The sequence below is a fragment of the Loxodonta africana genome, unplaced genomic scaffold (genome assembly GCF_030014295.1).
Source record: "Loxodonta africana isolate mLoxAfr1 unplaced genomic scaffold, mLoxAfr1.hap2 scaffold_43, whole genome shotgun sequence".
Taxonomy (NCBI): domain Eukaryota; kingdom Metazoa; phylum Chordata; class Mammalia; order Proboscidea; family Elephantidae; genus Loxodonta; species Loxodonta africana.
In genome coordinates this window covers 651,358-679,174 of record NW_026975144.1, presented here as the reverse complement: position 1 = coordinate 679,174, position 27,817 = coordinate 651,358, and the positions used below count along the sequence as shown (strand labels likewise).

Here is a 27,817-nt window from a genome sequence, read left to right as displayed (position 1 = left end):
TGTTTTCATCCTTTTTCTCATACCTTACACAAAACAAAATTCCAGATGGATCAAATATTTAAAATTCAAATATGCAACCATAAAAATTTTAGAAGTTTTTATTTTCTTTTTATTGATAAAAGAGAAAGACTTTTTAAAAATCCCAAAATATGAAGGCTAAAACTGTTAAGATCTATAGATCTTTGGCATATCAAAAAGTACATGAAGAGAGTAAAAATACAGGCAAAAAGGTGAAAAAAAGTTTGCAGGCTAAGGATTTGAACAGAGATTTCTCGAAAGCAGATATAGAAACTGTCAACAAGCACAGGAAAAGAAGCGTAACCTCATTAGTCATCAGGGAAATGCAAATCTAAACTAAAAAAAACTAAAGTGCACTATTATTTCAAAACCAGTAAGACCGTTAAACTCAACAGGATGGACAAGTGTCGGCGACGATGTGGAGAAGCTGAAATACCGCTGCTGGAAATGTAAAATGATGCAATTGTTTTGGAAAACGGTTTGGCAATTCTGCAGAAAGTTAAACATAGAATTACCATACAACACTGCACTTGCACTCCTAGGTCTGTACCCCGGAGAATCAAAAGCATGTTCACATACAACTTACACAGAGTATTCCTAGTAGTGTTATTCATAACAGCCAAAATGTGGAGAGAACCCAAATGTCATGACCTGATAGACAGGATGTGGTATATTCATAGACTGGAATATTACTCAGCCACAAAAAGGCACCAAGTACTGATACATGTCACAATATGGACGAACCTTGAGAATATTACGCTAAATGAAAGAAGTCAAACACAAATGACCGCAACGTGCATGATTCCATTTACATGAAATGTCCAGAACAGACAAACCAACACAGACAGAAGTAGATTAGTGTTTGCTACGGCTTGGAGGAAAGGAGTAATGAGGATGACTGTTAATACGCCTTTATTAACAAGGTCCTTTATTTACTGGGCACTGAAAATATTCTGAAGCTAGACAGTGGTGACTGTTGTGCCAAGTCTGCCCATATACTAAAAGCCACGGTATTGTGCATATTTTCAAAGGCAGTGTTACGGCAGGTGAATTGTATCTCAATAGAAGTATTTGTGATTCCCAAAAGACTAACTTTTCAATTAACATATAGAACCTATAAATCAGTAGGGAAAAAACAATCCAATTTTAAAATGTCTCCCTCCAGAGCAAAGGTAAGGGGGTACATTCCATCCGTACAGCTTATTTTTTTATCTCTTCATTATTCAAGTTCTAGTCTCATCTTATGTAACTCTAAATTATACAAATAATTGTCTCCATTTTCCTTATCCCTGTTTTCACTATTTAACTAAATAAAGACAGCAACACAGTGTTTTTTATAAAAGCCCACCCACATTCACTCAGATCATTTTTTAGCACTTCTTAGGTTCCAGGTACCAGGATACTCGGACAAACACAACAGACAAGTTCCTGCCTGCATGGGCCTTCTATTTTTGTGAAGCAGGCAGATGATAAACCAGCCAACCAGCTCTTAATGTAACCTAACATTAAGGAGGGAAACATGTAATTTTGGAGCTATCTCAAGCTGTGTCTCTCTCACAAACATTTCTCCGAATCTAGTGAAAAGTAAACACCTCGAAGGAACTCTGTGGGGCCAATAAATGTGAAAAAGCCATTTCATTTCAGTTTTGTTTTGTTGCTTTCACCTGCTACCCTGTCATTATTTCTTAATAACATGATTATGGAGCTGACATCAAACTCCCACCACCCACCTGAAAGAAAAAACCAGACCCGTAGCCATCGAGTCAATTCTGACTCAGAGACCCTACAGGACAGAGTAGAACTGCCCCATAGGGTTTCCAGGGAGCAGCTGGTGTTAGGACACAATTCCCTCTTATAAGAATCTGAAAGCTGTTCACTGTGGATGTGGGAGGGACTCAGTAACACTTGCAGAGATTTCCACGTGGGTGGGGCGCTGTAGTGTGAGCATCGAGGGAATGGACCCCATGTGCGCTTTGCATCCTTCTGCAGATTATGACACAACAAACATTCACTCTTCATTGACCTACATCTTGTAAGAGAACAGAGGGAATTGTTAGGCAGGACCCTTCGAAAATGCAGGGCAAGAAATTTTATTGCAACATTAAATGGAAAATAAAATCTTCCTACATTTTTCCCCCTTCCCTACCTCATTTCAAGGAGATAGCTGGACTCACAGTGTTAAAGCCCTGAAACTTCAAGACTCTGAAGAGTCTGTGGTAAAAGCCTCAGCTCACTGAGGTGATCACACTGAGTGAACTGGAGCCCAGGGGAAGAGTGACAGTCAGATAGTAGGGTCCTAGACATTGGGAAGGGGTAGGACCTCCTTCTTGATAGTGCCCTGGAGTAGGTTACAGCACCTCAAAGGCTGATGCAGGCACATAAGTAGACAAACCCTGTTATGCTGTTGACAGCCCCACCAAGGTTCTCACGCTCCAGCTGAGAATGGAAACAGCAGAACGAATGCTTCTAGAGAGATCACCCACATAGGCTGAGGCAACGGGTGTGCTGAAGGTCTTCTCCAAGCACTGGTCCTTCGTTAGACCCTGGGAATTACTGCATATCTGGATGAGGGAGTACCCTAAAAGTAAGTGAGGTTAAAAACTCCCCTCAATTTTGTAAGCAGGTAGTTCTGAGCCTCAATTCATTTTATTTTTTAAAAAATCATGCTTTTTTTCATACATGATTTTGTGCAGACTCACACTTACAATTTATATTACTCACTCATGCATTAAGTCAACAAAGATTTCCTGTATAAACAGCTACATGTCAGACCCTAGGCCAGATGCTCTTGGTGATGAAATGACTTAGAGAAGTTGCCTCACTGCCTGGTGAGAGAAACGGCCAAGTCAACAGGTGTATCAGTCACGTATTGCTGTGTAACAAATGACTCCAAAAGGTAGTGTCTTAAAAAAACAACCATTTACTAAGCTCACAATTTTTCAGGTTGTCACTTTGGGGTTCTTCTGATCTGGGCCAGCCACAGTGGCTCGCAGGGGGGCTTATTCATCTGTCTACAATTTGATTCCAGGTCACCTGCGAGCCAGTTTCATAAAATCAACTCAGTGAAACCGCTGGATCCTCTTTCCAATGATCCCGCATCATTCAGCAGGCTGGCCTGGGGTCATTCCCACAGGTTCTCAGGGTTTAAGAGCAACAAAAGGGCAAGACTCAATGTAAAATCTTTTCAATTCTCTCCTTGTATCATCTCTGCTACTATTCCAAGGGCCGAAGCAACTGTATGGTCAGCCTTCAACTAACAGGTGGAAAAAGACTCCTACTGCTAATGAAAGGTACTCTGGAGTCTCATAGAAGGCGTGGGAACAGAGAGGGGAAGAATGTGTAGTAAATGCAATTGTGTTTTATGCTGTGGTAAAGGGTTTCCTGGGTACAATGGAGTACAGAGCAAGAAGTGGACTCATCTACCAGGAGAAGATTCAGGGAAGACTACCACCAGGAAGTCATGCCTGAACCAAGTTGGGAATATGACTGAATAGTTAAGGGATGAAAAAAGGCCGAGCATCCAGGAAGCCCCAGGTATTTTCCACAGGCTTCAGTAAAAGGGGCAGGATGGCTTGATGAGAAAAGTCTGAGGAAACAGGGTAAAAGCACTGGGGGATTTGTTACATTTGTGAACAGGCACAGATTATCTTTTGTTCTATTGTTTCCCTACCATTCCTGCCTCTTCTGTCCTTTGGGGTCACACAAAACAAGCCCCTACCATCCCCATGTTGAAACTTTTATTTTCCTTGGAGAAGTCTCCTCCTTCCTCATCACCACCCCAACCTTCTTAATTTCTTCCTCAAATGGTCTCCCCATTTGCTGGTTTCTCTTCTAAATGGCCTCCTAAACAAAAACAGAGTCTGTCATGGGATTTCCCCAAGTCAACTCCCAAACTTCCCATTCTGGCTGACCACAAAATTCCTGAGTCTTAGGGCTTTTTGGTAAGTCATAAACCTCATCTGTTCCAGTGGGGTCAGTTTTCTTCACCTCCACACTTCACCAGGGAGAGTAGGCCAGCAGATGGGAAGGGAGAGAACATCTCCTAGTCAGAGAGCAGAGCCTGTGTGAAGACTCAGAGGCTAAGGAGACCTAAGAGGGGCTCAGAGTGGACATTTTATAACCAGAGCTGGAGAGACATGATTCCAACAGAGTCAAATGAGAGGACTGGGAGAAAGCAGCTGCCCATGATACTGTTATCATTCCCTGTGCTCTCTTTACCCACCAAGGGATAGTAACCCCTTACACGGCACCGAAAAGTTTCAATTCATTTTTAGTATCTAATCTCCTTCTTCCCACATTGGCACTAGCACTTCTCAAGTGCCTACCTGACAGTTTCATGTTTTTCTGGTTGCCGTGTTTAGCTTCAAACTGGGCCCATGGAACTCAGCAGTGTCAGCAATGATGTCACACAGGATTACGGAAGCCTTGGTGCTAACTCAGATCTCAGCTGCTTTTTGAAAAGGGTGCCAACCTCAGGTCTTGTGGGAGAGAAACTGTAGCTACTGAATCAAGGAAATTCAGGAGCAAGCCAGAGTCCCCAGGTTATCAAAGGTTCCTGCTGGGAGAAGGGATAAAGGTCCTTCAGACCATTATGTTTGGACATCTTCACCCAAGCAGGATGAAACAGTGACACACGAGGAAAAGGCCTTTCTCTAAGACTCCAGATAAAGGTGAGGAAAAGTTGTCCCAGATTGATGAGTGCTACAGAACAAAAGGTCTGACTTTCACCAGAAAAGAGAGCCATGGTAGGACAAGATGAAGGATTTGGGATGAATGGATAAGGTCATAAGGAAGATTCCCTGAGAAAACACATTCTGTCATTTAGTAGATAATTAACCAAAGTTTATTTTGTCAACAAGAAATGTAGGAATAAATGAGGGATGAAATGAAAGAATTCAATTGTAAGTTTGAGAGCTTTCCAGAATAGCTGCAGACAAGGCACTCTTTTGTTCTGGATCTGAACATGGTGGAAAGGAAGGAAGCCAGTGGGCAACTGGGGCAGAGAGTACAGGATGGTGGAAAGTGTGGGTTGCAAGAAGCGTACTTCATTATTATATTTTCTAATGAGATGGAATTAATATACCATGTGAAGAACTAAGGAAATTTCTCAGGAGGTTCTGGGAGTGGTAGGTTGAAGAGGCCAGAACCCACATCATTGAGGGCAGAAGAAGGGCTGTAGACTCCTTCCTAGATCCAGGAACTCCCCTTCCCCTCCTGTGTCTCCTGCCCACCTCCCTCAAGAGCCTAACAACCCCTAACCACAAACATGGCTACAGGATAGAATTTTTTATTTTCCTACTTTTCTTAACCTGAGCTTCATCTAGGATCAGTCATGTATCACTCTTTTCAGGCCAGTTTTGTTGCTCTCCCCACTACTATTACCTCTGCTGTCCTCCTCCACCCAGTGCTGCCCTCCACTGGCCCTGCTTCCTGCTGCTTCCTGGTTTTCTGACTGGCCTCTAATACCCTTTGAGAGATCCCCCACCCCATCTTCTGTCTGTCACTGGAGCTTACACTCCCCTCCCAAACTCCTTCTCTTTCTTCCTTAACTCGCCAATCCTTCCCTCAAACTCAGAAAAAAACTGACCCTTAAGCTGACATATACAAGCCCCGCTCGCCCACACAGGAGGCATGGTTGTGATTCAGCTACTAAGGTTTGTGCCATCAGACTCTCAAATACGGACATCTGTTTCTGCCTCATGCTGAAGTACATGGTAATGGGCTTCTGTTCAGAGAAAGGCAATTTTAATCTCCTGGTGTAGGCTAGTTAAGGGTACGAGGAGAAGTTTTAAATCACACAGAAAAGTACAAATTACGCTGTCTCTTTTAAGTATAATTCCTTCTGTGAAAATCCTTCCCTTAAAAGGAGGATGAAAACAAGTTACAAAGAGGAGACCGATTCTCCTGTTTCAATGTTTACACTCTAAATTTACTTAAAAAAAATAACTTTCATAGAAAACAGTTTTTAGAGAAACCATGTATTATCATGAAGGTGCAGAGGATGAGGTAACGTCCATATTCCACAGGAGCAAATTCACTTCCATCCAACAAACGCAAAAAAAAAAAAAATTTTTTTTTAATGTGGCGATCCTCTGTTTATATTATAAACTATCACAGGATAAACCTTCGGCTGCTAACTAAAAGGTTTGGCAGTTGGAATCCACCAGCTGCTCCTTGGAAACCCTAAGGGGAGTTCTACTCTGTCCTATAGGGTTGCTATGAATTGGAATCTACTAAAAGAAAACTGGGAGTTTTATTTTTAAATCAATGTATTATAATTTTTGGAAAAACGATAGACTTTTGCTATAAGGTAGTACCATCACTGAAATTTTCTGGAGGAGACTTTATTGCCCAGAGTAAATTCCCTAAAGTATGGTCTGTGCCTGGGGAAGAAGAAAGAAACCATGGGGACTGTGGAAGTGGAGGATGGTGGTGATGGAGAGGCCTCCAGGGATCCCTAGACCAGAGACTTAGGTCACAGTTGAGACACCAGAGCCCAGAGGGCTCATGTAAATTAACTCTCCATTATTGCAAGTCTCAACCCAAGAGGAAAGTGTCACTCAGGGTAGAATATGAGAACAAAAAGCCCAAGTTCCAAGCCCAGGAGGATTCCCCAAGTATCAGCGAGGCCTCTTGCATCAGCTTCCACTAGGCAGAATTCTCACTCATCAAATTACTCCAGAGATCCATAGGTCAAGTATGAGTATTCTACCCAAGTGTATAAGGTCAAGGGGTTAGCCATGGTCTGGCAGACCAGACCAAAACATCTCACACCCCTGTCGGCAAAAGGCCCCTGGTCTTGAGGCCGAGTTTTTGAAGAAAGTGAGTGCCATCAGGTCTGCCCTCAGTCTAACCAACACTGAGTCCCTGGTCAGCATCCTGGAGTCCTGGCAAGAAGAGCCAAGCACCTCCAGGAGCAACTGGAGGAGGAGACAGGGGCTGAAGAGGCTACCACACCTACTGGTGCTGCTACACATGTCGGAGACCTGGCTGCAGAGGGTGCAGGCATGGCCTCAAAGTCAAAGGAGAAAGCGCCTGAAGACGTGCTAGGACTCTTAGACTGAGAGGAGCAGGATGTCTGGACTGCAAAATATGCACCCTTCAGGGAAGAACTTCATTCAGGCTTCTTAAACCCACCTCACCTGGAAGATCCACTCTTTTAGCCTTGTGCCCCTTCCACGACCCCTCAAGTACATGGAGAGATCCAGCCCTAGAGCACCAGGGTGGAAGAAGCCCCAGGATAGCTGTCCAAAGACATGAGGTCCACTCCAAAGCTCCCCCCGCCAAGGAGAGAAGAGGACAAGACTCACCTGCAGATGAGGTCTCAGGGCCCTGAGAATGAGCACAACGTTTGTAAGGAAAGAGAAATGGGATTTCAGTGGGACATGGAAGTCTGAGAAAGAGCCTCTGCAAAGATAGCTCTAACGGAGGTGTGATTGTGAAGGTGGGCTGGTCACTGAGTTCTTTGTAGTACAAGGTACCAGACAGAAGCCAGACTCTGGGGGGAACCTGTCTGCCGATGAGCAGTGGGCGTAAAACCCTAAACCAATGAGAATCGAATCCCTTCCCAGCAGCTTCTGCACAGATCAGTGATGTTTGCTTGGTCTTTCTCTTTTCTGTGGTCTAACCTGATCTGTCCTGAGATCAGAGAGTTGGAATAGAAAAGCCTGACTGAAATGAAATGAGCAAAGAGAAGACAAGGCCTCCTAAATCTGGTGAAGACAGAACACAGATAACCAAAGGTGAGGACGGGAAGAAAGAGATTGAGTTCCAAGTCCCATCCACAGTATCCCAGGGCCTGGGAATCCCTGGAAGTGCCAGAGGTGTGTACTCCCTGGGAGATGTGACCCCAAGTGTCAGAGGAAGCCCTACGGAGCAAGGAAGGGAGGGCAGGGACTCTAGGATGGGCACTTCCATACAGGCTGCCCATGTGAATTTCTCAGAGTGACCGTGACAGATCCTGAGAGGGAGAGTTTGAGGCAAAGCAAAGTAAGTTTTCTGAAGAGGGGTGAATTCCACAGTCTCCTGATAATGAAACAGAAATCCCGTCCTGCTCAGAGGTACTGAGTAGGAGGGATTGTGAATTCCCATCCTGCACAGAGGCTGGCTGGGAAGTTCGACTGTCTAAAGACAATGTGGCCAAAGTCTTTTTTATCTTTCAAAGATATATCTTCAACTTCCTGCAAATTCAATCCTGGAAAAAAGCCTAGAATATACAAGTGTGGGTTTTTCAGGAGAGCAACAAGGGGAGAAGGTGATAGTGGCGTTATCAGAGAAGGAGAACAACAGTCTAATAGTCCCTGTGTTACTTAATGAATCACACATGGTGTCCAGCATTCTTCCTTATCTGTAGACATGTAAATGCAGTAGATGTTTTAGCAATAACTGAATTAATCCTCACGGAATTCTTTTTGGCCATTTCCAGGTATAGAGACCAGAAGAAGTCATTAGTTACAAGAGCAAGCAATACTTCGCTGGTCTGAATTTTGTTCAATTTCTGTGTTTGCCCTTCATAGATTGATAAAAGTCTCTGAATCTGGCATTGAAGACAGTGTTTTCTCTATTGTTATGGATTGAATAGTGTCCCCCAAATGTGTGCCAACCTGGCCAGACCATGATTCCCAGTATTGTGTGGTTGTCCTGCATTTTGTGATCTGATGTGATTACTTATGTGTTGTAAATTCTAACCTCTGTGATGTTAATGAGGCGGGATTAGAGGCAGTTAGGTTAATGAGGGAGGACACAATCTACAGGATTAGGGTGAGTCTTGAGTCAGTCTCTTTTGAGATACAAAGAGAAGAGTGAGCGGAAATGAGAGGGACCTCATACCACCAAGGAAGAAGTGCCTGGAGTGGAGCACGTCTTTTTGACCCAATGTCCACGCGCTGAGAATTTCCTAGGCCAGGGGAAGATAGATGACAAGGACCTTCCCCCAGAGCCACAAAGAGAGAAAGCTTTCTCCTAGACCTGGTGCCCTGACTTTAAACTTGTTGCTTCTTAAACTGTGAGAGAATAAGTTTCTGTTTGTTAAAGCCATCCACTTGTGGTATCTCTGCTATAGCCACACTAAAAAAAAACTAGATAACTAAAAAACACATATATAAAATAGTCAAAAAAAAAAAAAGTTTCAAATACACACACATACACGTATGATGTTATTAAACTTTAAAAGGTTTTACATTCTTATAACACATTTAACAATAGAGATTTGTATATAGAAGTTTTAATAAGAGCCATCCCCACATAAGTATATTGTACCTGCTCCCCTGAAGTGTCCAGTGTCCAAAGATACATATGTACCCTTTTACACACTTCTTTTTGCCGGGACACATGTAAGTACATTCATTTGTTTGTTTTTATGGAAATTAGGTCACACTCTACCCATGTTTTTCTCTGAATCACTCTTCACTTGGTCAATATCATGAGTCAGAATCAGGCCAGGGGCTGACTGCAGAACAGATGATCAGTTGCTCATATTCACGTTCAAGTTGAAGCTGAAGAAAATTAAAACAAGTCCATGAGTCAAAGTATGCCCTTGAGTATATCAAACCTGAATTTAGAGACCGTCTCAACAATAGATTTGATGCACTGCACACTAATGACCGAAGACCAGATTAGTTGTGGGATGATAGCAAGGACATCATATATGAAAAAAACAAAAAGTCAGTAGAAAGACAGGAAAGAAAGCAAACACCAAAGAGGATGTCACAAGAGACTCTGAATCTTGCTCTTGAATGTACAGTAGCTAAAGAGAATGGAAGGAAAAATGAAGTAAAAGAGCTCAATAGAATACCTGAAAGGGAAGCTGGAGAAGACAAAGTATGATAATATAATGTGAACAGATCTGGAGTTAGAAAACCAAAAGGGAAGAAAACACCTGGCATTTCTCAAGCTAAAAGAACTGAAGGAAATATTCAAGCCTCTAGGTGCAATACTGAAGGATTCTATGGGCAAAATATCGAACAACACAGGAAACATCAAAAGTAGATGGAAGGAATACAAAGACTCAATACACCAAAAACAATTGGTCGACGTTCAACCATATCAGGAGGTAGCATAGGATCAAGAGCTGATGGTACTGAAGGAAGAACTCCAAGCTGCACTGAAGGCATTGGCAAAAAACATGGCTCCAGGAATTGATGGCGTACCAAATGAGATGTTTCAACACAGGGACGCAGTGCTGGAGGTGCTCACTTGTCTATTCCAATATATTTGGAAGACAGCTACCTGACCAAATGACTGCAAGAGATCTATATGTGTGCCCATTCAAAGAGAGGTGGTCCAACGCAATGCGGAAATTATCGAGCAATGTCATTAACATTACATGCAAGAAAAATTTTGCTGAATATAATTTAAAAACAGTTGCAGCAGTACACAGACAGGCAACTACCAAAAATTCAAGCTGGATTCAGAGGAAGACATGGAACGTGGGATATCATTTCTGATGTCTGATGGATCTTGGCTGAAAGTAGAGACTATCACTAAGATGTTTACCTATTTTTGTTTACTATACAAGCACACTCAACTGTGTGGCTCATGACAAATTATGGATAGCTTACCAAAGAATGGGAATTCCAGAACACTTAACTGTAGTCATGCGGAATATCTACGTAGACCAAGAGGCAGTCATTTGAGTAGGGCAAGGGGATACCGTGTGGTTTAAAATCAGAAAGTTATGTGTCATGGTGGTATCCTTTCACCATACTTACTCAATCTGTATGCTGAGCAAATAATCTGAGAAGCTGGTCTGTAAGAAGAAGAACATGGCATTAGTTTTGGAGAAAGATTCACTAACAACCTATGATATGCAGCTGATACGACCTTGCTTGCTGAAAGTAAAGAGGACTTGAAGCAGTTACTGATGAAGAGCAACCACTACAGCCTTCAGTATGGATTACACCTCAACATAAAGAAAACAAAAATTCTCACAACTGGACCAGTAAGCAACACCATGATAAATAGAGAAAATACTGAAGTCATCAAGCATTTCATTTAACTTGAATCCATAATCAATGCCCACAGAAGCAGCAGTCAAGAATTCAAACAATGTATTGCATTGGGCAAATCTATTGCAAAAGACCTCCTTAAAGTGTTGAGAAAGAAAGATGTCACTTTGAGGACTAAGGTGTGCCTGAGCAAAGCCATGATATTTTCTATCACCTCACATGCTTGAGCAAGTTAGACAATGAATACGGAAAACCAAAGAACTGATTCATTTAAAATATGGTGTTGGCAAAGAATACTGAATATACCATGGACTGCCAGAAGAATAAACAAATCCATCTGGGAAGAAGTACACCAAGAATGCACCTTAGAAGCAAGGATGGCGAGACTTCGTCTCACGTGCCTTGGACATATTTTCAGGAGGGACCTGTCCCAGGAGAGGCTCATCATGCTTGGAAAAGCTGAGGGTCAGAAAAAAAGAGGAAGGCGCTCAACAACATGAACTGACACAATGGCTGCAAGAATGGGCTCAAACATAGCAATGATTGTGAGGATGGTTCAGGATCAGGCGGTGTTTCATTCTGTTTTACACAGGATCGATGGCCTCTAACAGCCACAACTAACATATGTGAGCATATGTGTGTGTGTGTGTGTGTGTATACCCATTGCCGTCGAGTCGGTTCCAACTCATAGTGACCCTACAGGACAGAGCAGAACTGCCCCACAGAGTTCCCAAGGAGCGCCTGGTGGATTAGAACTGCTAACCTTTTGGTTAGCAGCTATAGCTATTAACCATTATGCGACTAGAGTTTCCATATAAAAAAAAAAAAATTTTTTTTTATATATATATATATACACACACATACACACACATATATATACACACACTCTTTTTTTTTTTCGTATATATGTGTGTATGTATATATTCTGTTCACCAGTTTTGCATCTCTAGAGATCCCAGGCTAAGACATTTGGTACCTACAGTGGTTTCAGAGGAACCAAATCTTAAGGACGAGTTTTCTGAATTGATTCTCAAGTCTGGCTAGTCTTAAAGGCACTGATGACTGTCTCCAGTAGTAAATAGGCTATTGCTAATCCATGGTGGGAGGTGACAATAGAAATACGCAAAATACTACTACAACTGGATCAAATATTTGTGAGAGACAAGGCTCTGCCTGATTACATATTTGATACTTTTCTATAATTTTGTCAGAATAAGAATAATAAGGAAGCTGGTTGGTCCTGCTTTTGCTAGCCACACTGGTGAATGAAAGAAATGGACTCAAAGCTCAAGCACCACATACAAGATCTGAAAGCTGCCACTTGTGCCCAGAAAGAAAACCATATTTCTTATAGTAACAAGGCTAATGCTGCCAAAAATAAACTCAGATTCTTATCATAAGAGTGACTGAATTAAAGCACCAGCTGAATATCCAACCTCAAATGGTGTCTGAAGTTAGAGTGAGGGCACTGATTGGGAAGAAATGGGATCCTGAAACTTGGGATGAGGACATATGGGCAGATAGTCAGGAAGCGGGGGACAATGAACCTCCAATTTCTGTTGAATCGCTCTTCCTAACAGAACCAGACCTCTTACTCCCATCTGAAGAGATTCTCTAACTTTGCCGGCTAAGCCACCCTTCCCAGTAAAACAATTATCCCTTCCACCTCCATCTGATGAGATTACCCCAGCTGTGCCTGAAGTGTCTTGTTTGAGTTGTCTCCTGGGGTGGTGTCTGGGGCATTGCCTGGGGCATCACCTTAGGCAGATGCCTTATAAGACACGGCTGAACATCCCACTGCCACTGCCCATTTTTGCTTCTAGACCTATACCTAGGCTTCAGTTCCAACAAGCGCCAAAAGGTGAGCTATGAAGTGTGACCCAGGAAAAGCTATGCTAAACTCCAAAAGAACTGCTTGATTTTTCTAATATATACATACAGAAACCTGGTGAATATGTGTGGGAATGGCTATTATGGGTGTGGGATAACGGTGCAAGCAACATAAAGGTGGATTAGTCTGAGTTTATTGATATAGGCCCAGGAAGCATAGATTCTTCATTCAGTGTTTCAGCTTGAGAGGTTAGAAAAGGATCTCATAGTTTATTTGGCTGGTTTACTGAAGCATGGATTAAGTGGTGGCCTAAAATAAATCAAGTGGAAATGGCAGATCTGCCATTGTATACTGTAGGAGAAGGTATCCAAAGGCTGAGGGAAATTGGAATGTTAGAATGGATTTATTAGGCTGGACCCACAGACCCACACATGGAGTGCCCAGAGGGCTCTCTTTTTACCATAGCAGTGAGGTACAAATTTGGGAAGCAAGCCCCAGCATTATTGAAGACTTCTGTGGTTGCTATTTTATGTAAGTAAGAGTCCACAGTGAGAACTGCCCTAACTGAATGAAGACACCTGACTACAATGCAGTTGACTGGACCCCATGGTGGTAGCAGCCAAGTGGTGGCACTCAATCAACAAAGACAAGGTGGGTGTGGTTACCATAACAGACAGTAGAGTCAAAGCAGTAATCAGAACAGTCTGCTCGCATGGATTTATGGCATTGGCTACTTAGTCACAGTGTCCCTGGGAGTGAAAGAGCTGGGAAATGTACATCTCCTGGTACCTAGTGTCTTAGATATCTAGTGCTCCTGTAACAGAAATACCACAAACGGATGACTTTAACAAAGAAAATTATTCCCTCACAGTCTAGGAGGCTATAAGTCCAAATTCAGGGTGCCAACTCCAGGGGAAGGCTTTTTCTCTCTGTCACTCCTACGAGAAGGTCTTTGTCACCAATCTTCCCCTGGACAAGAAGGTTCTCAGCACAGGGATCCTAGGTCCAAAGGATGCACTGCTCCTGACACTTCTTTCTTGGTGCTACTGAGGTCCCCCTGTCTCTCTGCTCTTTTCTCTTTTATAGCTCAAAAGAGATTGACTTAAAACACAACTTAATCTTGTAGACTGAGCCCTGCCTCCTTAACATAACTGCTTCAAATCCTCGATCATTAACATCATAGAGGTATGATTTACAATACATTGGAAAATCACATCAGCTGACAAAATGGCGGATAATCGCACAATACTGAGAAGCATGGCCTAGTCAAGCTGATATATACATTTTGGGAAGACAGAATTTAATCCGTAACACCTAGTATGCAGCTATCGACCTGTTAATGCCTTTTTCTCCATACCTGTTTCAAAGTATCACCCGAAACAGTGTGCCTTCTCTCTGACCTAAGTATATAAGGACCAAATAATGTACAGGAATCTCTGTTACATTTTCTCCATCTTACCATTATTTGGCCTCATACGCAGACCCAGTCACTTAATTGTGCAGCAGAATGAAGAGATTAAAGCCCCAACATTCTTGCCAGTGGACCAGGAAGGTAGCTGCTCAGACATCAGAGAGCCTCAGAGAGACAGAGACCAGGCGGCTCAAGAGAGGGATACCATAAAGTTGTTTTTCATACCCCTCCCCACTCCCACAGTTGCATATGCTTTGCTCTGACCCTAAGAAGTAGATCAATCCTTTGAGAACTGCATTATGGGTTAGAACACCAACAAGGTCCCAGACTGAGTGACACTCCCATAGATTACATCCAAATATCACTGCAAAGTCTTCAAAATCTGAACTGACATCTGAGCCACAGCACACAGAAGTTGGGAAAGAACCTGCAGCCTGAACATAACTGGGTCAAGTGATTCCTAAAACAAACAACATCGACATTTTCTGTAAGATTGAAGTAAGACACAGTCTTGGAATCACAGACAAAAACTTTAAAAAGCTACTTTAACCATGCTCAAAGAAGTAACAGGCACAACTTAGAAAAATAGAAAAATACATAGAAACCATTCACAAATGAAAATTTTAGACAGGAAAAACAGAAAAATAGAGATAAAAAATTCACTTGATCAGCTCTACAGCGGAATGCTGTTGACAGACAAAAGGATCAATGAGATGAAAACAGTTCAATTGAAAATATCCAATCTGAAAACAGAGAACAAATATTGAAAAAAAATGAACAGAGCCTCAAAAAAATTCAAAAATATCTAACATTTATTTATTGGAATTCCATAAGGTGTAGAGAAAATATGTGGTGTAGAAAAAAGTATCTGAAGAAATACTGGCTCAACACTTTCCCAATTTGTTGAAAGACATAAACTTACAGATTCAAGAAGCTATGCAAACTCCAACAAGTAAAACTCACATAATTTTATGCCCAAATGCCTCATTGTCAATTGTGGAATAACAAGGACCAAGAAAATATCTTCAAAGAAGCTAGAGAGAAAACAACTCATCTCACACAGGAGAAACAATTGGAATGACTCTGTATTCATCATCAGAAGCCATGGAGGCCAAAAGGCTGTGAAAACAACATTTTTTTCAACACTGAAAGAAAAGAAACATTAACCCAGTGTTCTATAGGCTGTTATTTCCTTCATGAGTAAAGGAAAAATATTGACATTCTCAGGTGAAAGACGCTTAAGAGAATTCATCGCCACCAGACTTGCTCTAAATGAAACACTAAAGGAAGTTCTTCAGGTGGCAGGCTTGGAATTTCAGGAATTATGGAAAGCAACAAAGTGGAAAGTATCTTCGGAAGTTCGCCCTCCACCAAAGATTAGACAGGTCTATAAAACAAACAACAACACACGTGAAGAAAGTGTTTCTTAGTTCAATCATGTGTATGAGACCAAAAGTACAAAACCAGCCCAAAAGCACTGAAAAGAGGGCAGGACGGAACAGGAATCATGGCGGATGGAAACGGGGAACTGGAGCATAGGAGAGGACAATATTGACACATCATGAATATTGCAACCAATGTCACAAAACAATTGTGTATAAATGGTTGAACAAGAAAGTAATTTGCTCTGTAAAGTTTCAAATAAACCACAATAAAAAATAAAAAAAAGTGGTAGGTATCTCGGTAAACATATTATGCCAACCCTGTTGTCACTGTACAACATGGCGCAGGACTCCCCTCTTTGCAAAGACTTTCTAGCCTATTGGAAAAACTTTGGAATATACTCTTGGTGGCACATTAGTATTAGAGAATGGGGTTAATTTTGAAAATATGAGATGTCTGTACTCATGCCTGGTGAATAAACTGGATAATAATATTTTCAGAGCGAAATGAGACGTTCTAACAGAAAAACAGGCCTGAATTCCCACGTGGGCCATGAGCCTACTACTCTGAAGGCCTTTCCCAGAGAGGCATTTCAGGCACTTCTAGAGCAGCAGGAGCGCTGGGGAATGCAGGTGTCAACCTCCCCCAGGGCCTTCTCTGAGGGGTAAGTACCTGCTTTAGTACTGAGCTTAGTGGTTCATAAATTGTCATTCTGCATAAGGTCTTCAGGTTCAAGTCTGTAATCCAGCTGGGATTCTGTGTGTGCTGCATCTCTGCATCAAAAGAACATGCTTCTAGAAGCAGAATGCCAGGAGAGAGGCGGTTGGGCAGTTGGCGTTGGGGGGTGCTGCGCAGACAGGGGTGCCCGAGGGAGGCACAATATAGTCATTCTGCAGGAGGTCTAGTCCTTCTGCACAAGAATTAGAATGCTTCTCAATGCACAATAGTTTACATGCAGGACATAAACAAAGTTACTGAAGGACAAAGTTGAATAGTAAACCAAGCCGCTCCCTGTCAATCCTTACCTGAGAGGGTCTTCATCAGGACTTCCGGGGATGGAGAAGGAAACAGTAAACGTTGATTTATTTTACCTCTTCCTTCCTCAAGAAACAGGAACTGGTGTTAAGATGTCAGGTGTCAAGCCCCAAACTCCTCTTCTGGTCTGTATTTAAGCTGTATAATAAAACTGGGAATCAGGCAATCAGCCATGAGCAGACAGACCCAGGAGTATTTCCAGTGCCCCACATCTTTGAGCTCCAGTGAGATCCTGTTCTTAGTCCCTAGATTAGCAGAGGAGCTGAAAGACTGAAATTCCGTGTTTTCAGGCAACTTGGGCTTCAAGCAGGCACTTATTGCTAAAGTCGTATTTCTCTGTGTTAATTTATGATCCTTAACTCAAATCCGGAGTTTGGAGCTCATTTTGATAACTCCTCATTAGTCTGTGTAGACAAGAGTCTGCTCACAGTCAGTGATGACAATGGAGGAAACAAAGTCCCTAGCCCAGAGGAGGGACTGTTCCCCAAATTTGGGGCAATGCCCCTGGGAAGCATCGGCGAGGTGCACTGTGGCCTCTGTGGCTTTGCCTTCTGCTCCTGGAATTGCACCCTGGGGGCGTCCATATGCAGACGCAGAGTCCGTGGGTGACCATAACTCCTGCCCTTCTGGGTCATCGTCCGGACGCACGTTGCGATATGCTTCCTGCCCCCCTTCCCAGCATAAGCGCTGCGATCACACGTGGCAGAACCAGTTCCCAGGTCCAGACCCTAGACCTTGCCCTCCTTGGCCTTAGGCTTCCCCTAGTCCTGGGGGAACCCGCAAGCCTGGCAGGTGCGAGGTTACCACCTGGCTGGGCGGGCTTGGGCCTGTCTCAAAAGGCTCATGGCACACGCAGGTTCCGCCTCCTTGGAGTCTGCGGGCTTGCGGTGGGCAGCCTGCCATCTCCTGCCTCCCTCGGGCGCCCTCTCTGGGCAGCAGCTCCCCTCCCCCAGCCCCGCCAACCACCCAACAGTCGCACTGCCTGCTTTCTGCTTCTAGAAGCGTGTTCTTTTGATGCACACATGCAGCACACACAGAATCCCAGCTGGATTACAGACTTGAACCTGAAACGCACAACTTTAAAACTACTAGACTGGGGGGGGTATTGGCAGTGAAAATAGGAAAAAAAAATAAGAAAGAGAACAATTACAAAAAAAGTATTAGAAGACTGTAACCTCACGTTATGGACTCAAGAAGGCTGCGGATACACAACTGCGTAGATAGCATACTGTTGTCTCTTTCTTTGCAAATAAGTCTTAGATGAGGGAATTTGGTACCGGGAATAGTTGCAGAGCCTGACTTTGGGGAAATCTGGGATTGATGAATTGGCTTGCATGAGGCTACAAGCCCTGATAATCAATATTTAAAGATGAGATTCGAGCAATCTAGAACATGCATCAGAATTTTTTACAAGTAAATTAGCACCAGAAGAGGCCTTTAACCACTAAATAAAATGGATCAGTAGTTCAAGATCTCCCTACAAAGAAAATGGCAGACCTAGATCGTTTCCAGTCAGGTTCCAGCAAACATGCAAGAAACAGTCGTTTTAATCTTGTACATAGTCAACAGAGATTAGAAAACCATGAGACACTCCCCTAACTTGATCCTTATGGCTAGTTTAAAAATGATAACAAATTAGAGAAGGAAGGTAGAAGAAGAGTTAGAGGACAAGCACACTCAGTAACTGAGATGCAAAACCCTACATAAGATGCCAGCAAAGGAAATCCAGCAAAGGGTAAACCACGTAACATGCCATGATCAAGGCGGTTTATTGTAGGCATACAAATTTGAGTGAACGTTAAAGATTTAGTAATTTCATTCACCACATGCATAGGTGAAAGAAGAGAAGACATATGCTCACCTCAAGAGATGGGGGCAAAGCAGGTTGATAAAATCCAATCACACGGAGAGATAAGGACTAGGAGCAAACATGGAACAGAAAAGGAGTTCCCGAACGTGGAAAACTACAACTAGCATGATAGTTCATGGTGATGTGTGGGACATTCTCTTTAAAATTAATAAAAAATAAAATAAGGATGCTTCTATCATTATTTTTATTAAACATTTAACACTGGAAGTGTAAGCTAGTACAAAAAAAGTATAACTGCTATTCATAGATTATAGGACTGTCTCCATTGAAAACCGTAGAAAATATTGGAATTAATAGTAATCATAAATAAAAAATAAATTGAAATTTCAATGCGTCAGCATCAAGCGGACTCTGTCATAGCTCTTAGGTGAAAGCAAAGGACACTGATAGGGAAAGAGCAGGTTCGGGTGGGCTAGACCAAGGAGGGAAGAAAATTATTCTGCACTGGGCTGAACTTATAAGCACGGGTATGTGTGTTAGTTACCTAGTCCCTCCATAACAAAAAATAACACAACTGGATGGCTTTTAAAGGACAGAAATTTATTTTCTCACAGTTTAGCAGGTAGTCGTTCGAATTCAGGGCATGGCTGTAGTGGGAGGTCCTTCCTTGTCTACCTCAGCTTCTAGTAGATGCCAGCAATCATTTGTGTTCCTGGCCTTCTAGAAGCATCTGTCTTCTTTGTCTGTCTTCCTTTTCACCTGTTTGTGTCTGTGTGTATTCTGCTCCTTTTATAACTAAGAAGAGTTAGGCTTAGGACCCACCCTACATTGGTATGACCTCATTCACATAATAAAAGCAGGCCCCTTATTTCCAAACAAGGTCAGAATTACAAGTACAGGGGTTAGGATTTCCACATACATTTTGGAGGGACACAATTCAATCCCTAACAGTTGATTTACCAGATATTCTGGATTGAGAGTACTCACATGAACAGCTGAGAGTAGTTCCAATTCTTTGCTACATTCAGTGGCTGAAACTTGTCTCAATGGTCACCCATAGGAATGTTGGAGCAATTTATTGTGCAGGACCTGGCCTACCATTCCTAATCATGTCCATTGTGTGGAAAAACACACACTCCCATCACCGAAGCCTTGAGAAATTCATCGATAAGAACGGAATGGTGGTTGGAACCAAGAATTGTTTCATAGCCTAGATAACATGGTGCAGCTGTTAGATATTCACATGGAGATGTCCGGTAATAAAACTTCACCCCACACGGAGATGTCAAGAATAATACCAACAGCTAATGTTCATTGAGTACCTACACTGGTGCCAGGCACTCCTGTGCTTTTCCTTTCATGTTTGCTTTTCATGATGGCCATATGAGGAATGTATCATTATAATGCATAAAGAGGTCAATACAGAGAGTTAGGCTGACATTTGAATATATGAGTCTGGACCCAGGAGGAGTTTGAATGGACGGAGGTATAAACCTCACGTCCTTAGCTACAAATAGACAGCAGTGAACTCACTGAGGCATCCTAGAGGGAGGGTGTCAACAGAGAGAGGAGCAGGCACCAAGCCCAAGGGTACTCGGGTATCTAGAAGCCTGCCAGGTGAACAGCAGCCAGCAAGCCTCTCTGAAGTCCAGTGTGCTTCCTGGAGGGTTGTCTGTCCTTGCTCTCAGCTGCATTTCCCCAGTGCTCCTCCCACCTGCACTGGGTTGTCCCCTTCATGACGACAGGGACAGTGTGTACCTTTCACCACTGTATCTGCATAACATAGACTACTTCTGGCCCATGGAATATACTGACTGAATGAAAAATAAACAAACGATAAGGACGTAAAATCCTTCGTAGTTGATACCTTGGGATACATTAAGGGGCTTCATGAGTAAGAGGGAGAAAAACTGATCAGGGCTGCTTCTGAGACCATCCCTTAGGCGTAATGAGTGTTAAACAACACTTAAACAAAGAGATTTAATGGCAGAGATGTATGTTAAAAAGAGGTAAGTATAGCTTAAAGATTACTAGAAACATGCACATTATTGCAACTATAGTCAAATCGCTAAAAACCATATAGTACATGCACACAGAATATTACAAAGTAATTTAATGCCCTCATTAAAAAAAAACAAAAAAAAATTACCATGAAAAGACTAATGTTGAATGAAAATATCAGGATATAATATCTGTGTTAATACACATAACTGTGTGTGCTAATACCCACATAAAACCAGTTGCCACTGAGTCAGTTCTGATTCATGATGACACCACTGTGCCAGAGTAGAACTGTACTCCATAGGGGTTCCAATGGCTGAGTTTTCGGAAGTAGGCTGCCAGACCTCTCTTTCACAGCAATTCTGGGTGGACCTGAACTCCAACTTTCTGTCAGCAGCTCAAGATATTAACCATTTGCATCAACCAGAGACTCTAATACACATACATGCCAATATAAGCAAGAAAATAGACATATCGGAACGTTAATAATTTATTCTATGCATTACGTATGTTTTCTTGTTTTTTTTTTTTTTTTTTTTGCATACTTTCCCATTGCTTCCAAGTTTTTGAGGAATAGAATGTACTTCTGGAAAAATTCATGAGAGATTTTTAAGTAATGAAATAATTAACAGAAACAGAATGAGTAAATCTGTGGCAAGGCAGCCCATGAACCCAAGATTACAGTAACACTGGTATGAAAAGCAGAATTGTGGAGTCCTGAAGCTCAGTGGTTCCATGCATCCATCAGGAAAGAGGGAAGAGCAAATAAACAAGGAGAAAATACAGTGAGCCAGAGGAGTGGGAGCCCTCTGTTGTGGGCACAGTTTTCTCATGAAACTTTAGATGGACACAGTGGGTGGGATTATCCACTTCCATCATACAAACATTTTTATTACCCTTGATTTTAACAGAACTATGTTATAAAAACAAATAATAAAATAAAGTATAATAAAAGAATAAATCTCATCAGTGGACTACTATCATTTTCCCCAGCCACTGAGGAGGGCAGGAGACACACAAGGGAAAGAAGATGGAGCAGTGTGAAAACTCATGCTAAGTGGGGAGGAGAGTGTTTCTGAGACAGGCCTCAGCTGCTACCACCTAGGGAAGTAGGCAGCCGTGCACAACCAACTGGAAGAAATGGCACATTATTTCTGAGACCTACTCCAGCTCATAACAAATTATGGATAACATGGGGAAGAATGAGATTTCCAGGACACTTAACTGTTTTTATGAGAAACCTGTACATAGAACAAGAGGCAGTCATCTAAACAGAACAAGGAATACAGCATGGTTTAAAGTCAAGAAAGGTGTGCATCACCGTTGTATCCTTTCACCATATGTATTCAACCTGTATGCTGAGCAAATAATCTGAGAAGCTGGTCTGAAGAAGAATAAGGCATCAGGATTGGAGGAAGACTCATTAATAACCTGAGATATGCAGATGATACAATCTTGCTTGCTGAAAGTGAAGAGGCCTTAAAACATTTACTGCTGAAGATCTAAGACTACAGACTAACAGCCTAACAACTGGACCAATAAGCAACATCATGATAAACGGAGAAAATGTTCACGTCATTAAGGGCTTCATTTTTACTTGGATCCACAATAAACACCCATGGAAGCAGCAGTCAAGAAATCAAACGACACATTGCATTGGGCAAATCTGCTGCCAGAGGCCTCTTAAAGTGTTCAAAAGTACAGATGTCACCTTGAAAACTAATGTGCGCCTGACTCAAGCCATGGTGCTTTCAGTCGCCTCATACGCACACGAAAGGTGGACAATGAATAAGGAAGACCAAAGAAAAATTGAAGGCATTGAATTACGGTGTTTGCAAAGAATATTGAATATACCATGGACTGCCAAAAGAATGAACAAATCTGTCTTGAAAGAAGTACAGCCAGAATATTCCTTAGAAGCAAGAATGGCGAGGCTTCATCTCACATATTTTGGACATGTTGTCAGGAGAGATCAGTCCCTGGAGAAGCAGGTCATACTTGGTAACAAGTAGCCACAACAATCGGCTCAAACATAACGACGACTGTGAAGGTGACGATAGGTAGTTTAACATACATTTTGACCCATATGAATTAAAATTTAAACAATTATTTCATGCCTTTTTGTAGGGGTTTTAGAATATACAATTAAAATAAATGTAAACAATTAATAGAAAAAATCTCTGAAAATAAAATTTAATTTTTTTAAATCACTGCTCCATACCCCAGATCTAAATGGCTTGATATAAAGCACTGGTCTTTGTGATTCACAAAAAGGATGTGCCAATTCCTGGAGGGGGGATGGGAGGATAGAGAGAGTTGGAAGCTGGCAAAATTGTCACGAAAGGAGAGACTGGAAGGGCTGACTCATTAGGCGGAGAGCAAGTGGGAGTACGGAGTAAGGTGTATACAAACTTATATGTGACAGACTGACTTCATTTGTAAACGTTCACTTGAAGCTCAATAAAAATTAATATAAAAAAAAAGCCCAGCCCTGACCAATGTTTGCTTAAAAACTTTGAAAGTTTGTTCCTCGCTAAAATAAAGCAGGGTCTAACTTTAAAAAAAAAATAAATAAATGTAAACAATTATTAGAAAAAATCTCTGAAAATAAAATTTAATTTTTTTAAATCACTGCTCCATACCCCAAATCTAAATGGCTTGATATACAGCACTGGTCTTTGTGATTCACAAAAAGCAGGTACCAATTCCTGAACAAGAACTGAAGTGACAGGAGAAACCCCCCATGCTGTTAGAGCCCTGAGTATGGGCCCTAATCCAATGATCTGTCTTCATTAATTCCTTTTTATTTCATCTCTGTGAAAGAGGGGAGGGAGAAGGTGAGAGAGGGTTACATGTGCCTATTCTGTTCTTTAGCATCTAGTTCACTGCCAGGAACAAGTATTCGTAAGAGTCTAAAAAACGTTAAAGTACAAATAAGGAGGAAAACCTCCTAGTATATATATGTATTAGGTGGCACAAAGAGTTAAGTGCTCAGCTACTAACTGAAAGGTTGGCAGTTTAAATACACTCAGAGTTGCCTTGGAAGAAAGGCCTGGCAATCTACCTCCAAATAGTCACAGCCATTGAAAACCGTATGGAGGGCAGTCCTACTCTGAAAACTCACGGGGTCGTCAGGAGTGAAAATCTACTCAACGGCAACTGGATTGGTAATCTATATATGGCATAAATGTTCGGAAAATTAGTTTCTGAACATATACACAGCATACAGAATACACTGCACATTAGTATTATGTGCCAAAACCCACTGTCATCAAGTCGATTCTAACTCACAGTGACCCCAAAGGACAGAGTAAAACTGCCCCATAGGGTTTTCACTGAAGCAGACTGCCACATCTGTCTCCTACAGAGAGGCTGGTGGGTTCGAACCACTGACCTTTCAGTTAGCAGCCAAGTTCTTTAACCACAGAGCCACTAGGGCTCACTGCTGTCATGTACAGTGATTACATAAGCAAATTCTGAAACAAACTGCCTGGGTTTAAATCCTAACTCAGTTTATCAGCTGGGTGATCTGGGCACGTTACTTTACCTCTCACTGCCTCAGTTTTCCATTTCTAAAATGGGTCTTATGCAAAAGGTTGTTACGCAGGTTAAATAAAACACACAAGGCACTTAGAAAAAGGCCTTACACACAGAATGAACACAATAATTGTTAGCTTTCATAATTATTAAGGGAATACAAACAAACAGCTAGGTTGAAGGAACTTCCATTGAGAAAGAGTTGAGTTCCAAAATTCATGTGTAAAGTCATTTACATCAACTGTTAAAGTTGTATGTTTAGATTCAAGTGATTACTGAGGTGTGTTATGATCTTGAACAGAGTTCTGGGGACTATACAGGCAGACTCTGCATGCCCTTCTCCTGCACATCCATTCCATCTCCCTTGGAGCCCAGACATCATGTTATCAATTAAACCCCTCCCACGCTGGTGGTGTACTGTTTAAGAGCTACGACTGCTAACCAAAAGGTCATCAGTTCAAATCCACCAGGCGCTCCTTGGAAAGTCTATGGCACAGTTCTGCTCTGCCCTATAGGGCCGCTATGAGTTGGAATAGACTCAGTGGCAATGGGTTTTTAACGGGTATGAGGTCAGTGCTTAAAGACATACCAAAAGCAACCACGAACACAAAAGTATAGTAAAACGTTCTTATTTCAGAGTAGCAAAACCTTAGTTTCTAACACAGTGGTGAATTAGGGTGGACTGTGGATCAAGAGGAGCTCTGGTGGCATAGTGGTTAAGAGCTCAGCTGCTAACCAAAAGGTCAGCAGTTCGAATCCACCAACTAGTCCTTGGAAACTCTATGGAATAGTTCTATTCTATGCTATAGGGTCTCTATGAGTTCAAATCAACTAGGGTCTCTATGAGTTGGAATCAACTTGATGGTGACAAGTTTGGTTTGGTGGGTGTCATGGATTGAATTATGACCCTAAAAAATGTGTGTCTCAACTTGGTTAGGCCATGATTCCCACTACTGTGTAGTTGTCCTCCATTTTGTGATTGTAATTTTACTTTAAGAGGATTAGGGTGGGATTGATTGTAACACCACCCTCACTCAGGTCACCTTTCCCTGGGGTGTGGCCTGCACCACCTTTTATCTCTCAAGAGATAAAAGGAAAGGGAAGCAAGCAGAGAGTTGAGGGCCTCAGACAATCAAGAAAGCAGCACCAGGAGCAGAGCATGTCCTCTGGACCCAAGGTCCCTGCACCTGAGAAGCTCCTTGACCATGGGAAGGCTAAGGACAAGGACCTTCTTCCAGAGCCGAAAGAGAGAGAAAGCTTTTCCTTAGAGCTGATGCCTTGAATGTGGACTATTAGCCTACTTCAATGTGAGGTATTAAATTTCTCTTGGTTAAAGCCATCCACTCATGGTACTTCTGTTATGGCAGCACTAGATGATGAAGACAGTGGGTCAAGGTGGAAGGGGTGGATGAAGGACAAAAAAAGAAAAATGGACAATAGGAGAAATATAAGAATTCAGAGAACTGTGAAAATTTAATTCCTGAATATACTTTCTTTCTCCTCCCTGTAACTGGAAGGACCTTTCTCATATACAGCATATATAAGTAAATCCTTGCAATATTTAAAACACTTAGATTTTTGTAAAACTCATTCTCTGAAAATTCATGGTGGCCCCATTAATTTCTGGCTTAAAAACAACTCAGAACTACAAAGAAGCATAAATAAATAAATAAAGGCACTGCTGTCATTTGTGGGTGATGTTCTTTTCCTGCTATCCACAACCCACACACTCGGGTTAATTTTCCAGGGTGAGTGTTCATAGACCATCCTCTTTCTCTTACCACCACCCCACCACCCTTAATTATTTAGAAAGGGCAGGGCCAGTCAGTGCTCCAAACATCAAGTTTTCTCTCCAAAATGCCAACTCGCACTTGGGGAGCAGGCTACATTCTCAGCTATCAGCACTTCCACTAGCCCCTGCAGATAAGGAATGTGTCTCCACTGAACTGTTCATTGTAATTAAAAAAAAAAAAAAGTAAAAAACTGTTTCTTAAAAAAAAAACCAGGCATTTCCCTATTACCCACCCACCCCACTCTCCCACACCGAGTGCTCCCCTCACCACACACACACTCAAATATTTCCTACCAAGGGTGTGTCCCAAGCACGGGGTCTGGCTCCGCTCTTCTTTTACACCCCTTGGAGGCCTCTGTAGAAACCATACTTTTGGTTGGCAATTCCCTGAACCCTGCCTATTCAAGCTGGCACTTATTCAAAAAGGCAGGTGAGTCTTCAAGTCAGGTTTTTAAAAGGAGTTTAAGAGGTGCCAGGTGATATGCCTACTCACCCTCAAATTTCTCAAAGGTAATAATTTCTTCAGATGTTTACAATGTCTCTACTATGGGTTAACTAAATCCCTTAGGATGGTGGGCATAGGAAAATCCTCCATCTCAATGCCCCCCATTTCGAAAAAAAAAGAGGGGAATCTCCAAAATTACAAATTTCAATTTCTACATACTTGATTGAACTAAGGAGTAAGTTCCTCACATGTGTTATTCTTGGTCTGAGTCCTGGTGGTGCAGTGGGTAAGAGCTAAGCTGCTAACCAAAAGGTCTGCTGTTTGAATTCACCAGCTGCTCCTTAGAAACCATATGGGGTAGTTCTACTCAGTCCTATAGGGTTGCTAAGAGTTAGAATTCACTGGATGGCAATTGGTTTGTTTGCTTTTCAATCTTTGGCTGAAAGGTGGACTTTGTTATCAATTTATTAAATCAACTGGTAATTTGCTGGATATTTCTCATACACGAACTTATGATGTCTTCAAATCCAGCTAATCAGGTTTAGGGAGAGAGAAACTTCTCTACCTTAGCTTCCCTGCCACTCCCACACCTTTTTCACTGATTTCCATGCCCTGTTTAAGTAACATCACTCATCACTTCTCACTGTCTAGGTTAGCTGAGCCAATTCATGGCAGTCAATTCCACCTGAGCCCTAGGATACCCTCATTTACATACTCTGCCCTGTTCCTTCACCAATGGCTGACCTCACATCTCCCCTTGAATGTCTACTAGGCATCTCAAACTTAATGTGGTTCAAATAAAATTCTTCGTCCAAGTGTCTTATCTACCTCCCAGTCTTCCTTATCTCAGCAAATGTTCTCACTATCCTCTGGGTTGTTCAGGACAAAAACCTAGAAATCATCCTTGATTTCTCTCCTTTATTCAAATCTTGCATCCAATCCATTGACATATTCTGGACTCCTGGCACTACCTTAACATAAATCCTGACTCTATCCACTTCTCACTACCTCCACCTTACATCCACCATCATCTCTTGGTTAAAACTGGACTCCATGCACCGATCTTCCCTCTTATAATCTACATAACAGCATCATTTCAGTGGCTTCTCATGACAATTAGGAAAAATTCCCAAATCCTTCCCATGGTCTTTCATGATGCGGGACTTGCTCACCATACTAACATCATTTCCTAACAGTCTTCCCTCGGTTCACTCCACACTAGCCATGACTTATTTCCTGAGCTTCCTCAAACGTGCCAAAACACTTGGTTATTTAAGGGCCTCAGAAACAACTCTTTCCTTTATTGGCAATATCCCTCCCTTCAGAACATCATACAGCTATTCTCTCCTTTGATATAGGTCAGTTATCTCCTCAAATATCCTGCTCCCAGAAGCCTTTACTATTAATCTAAAACAGCTCACCCCACTCATTCCCTCACATGCAACTCTGTCTTATTTTCAAAATATTTAGCTCTCCTTGACATTTTTTGTTAATTATTACCTGTATTTTTTCTGGTTGAGAATATATGCAGCAAAACATACACCAACTCAACAGTTTCTACCTGTACAATTTAATAACACTGGCTACATTCTTGAAGTTGTGCAACCA

At 42.0% G+C, this 27,817-nt stretch overlaps 1 long non-coding RNA gene across 3 annotated transcripts in view; it reads right to left on the bottom strand.

The window, feature by feature from the left end:
- Positions 1-27,817, bottom strand: part of LOC135229624 (uncharacterized) — a 156,722-nt gene that overhangs the window by 120,102 nt on the left and 8,803 nt on the right. The window contains exons 2-3 of one of the 3 annotated variants that reach the window (XR_010320301.1): positions 16,615-16,762; positions 16,262-16,362 (exon numbers count right to left, since the gene is read on the bottom strand). This is a non-coding gene — a long non-coding RNA (uncharacterized LOC135229624). The other 2 variants (XR_010320300.1, XR_010320299.1) reach the window with 2 other exon arrangements.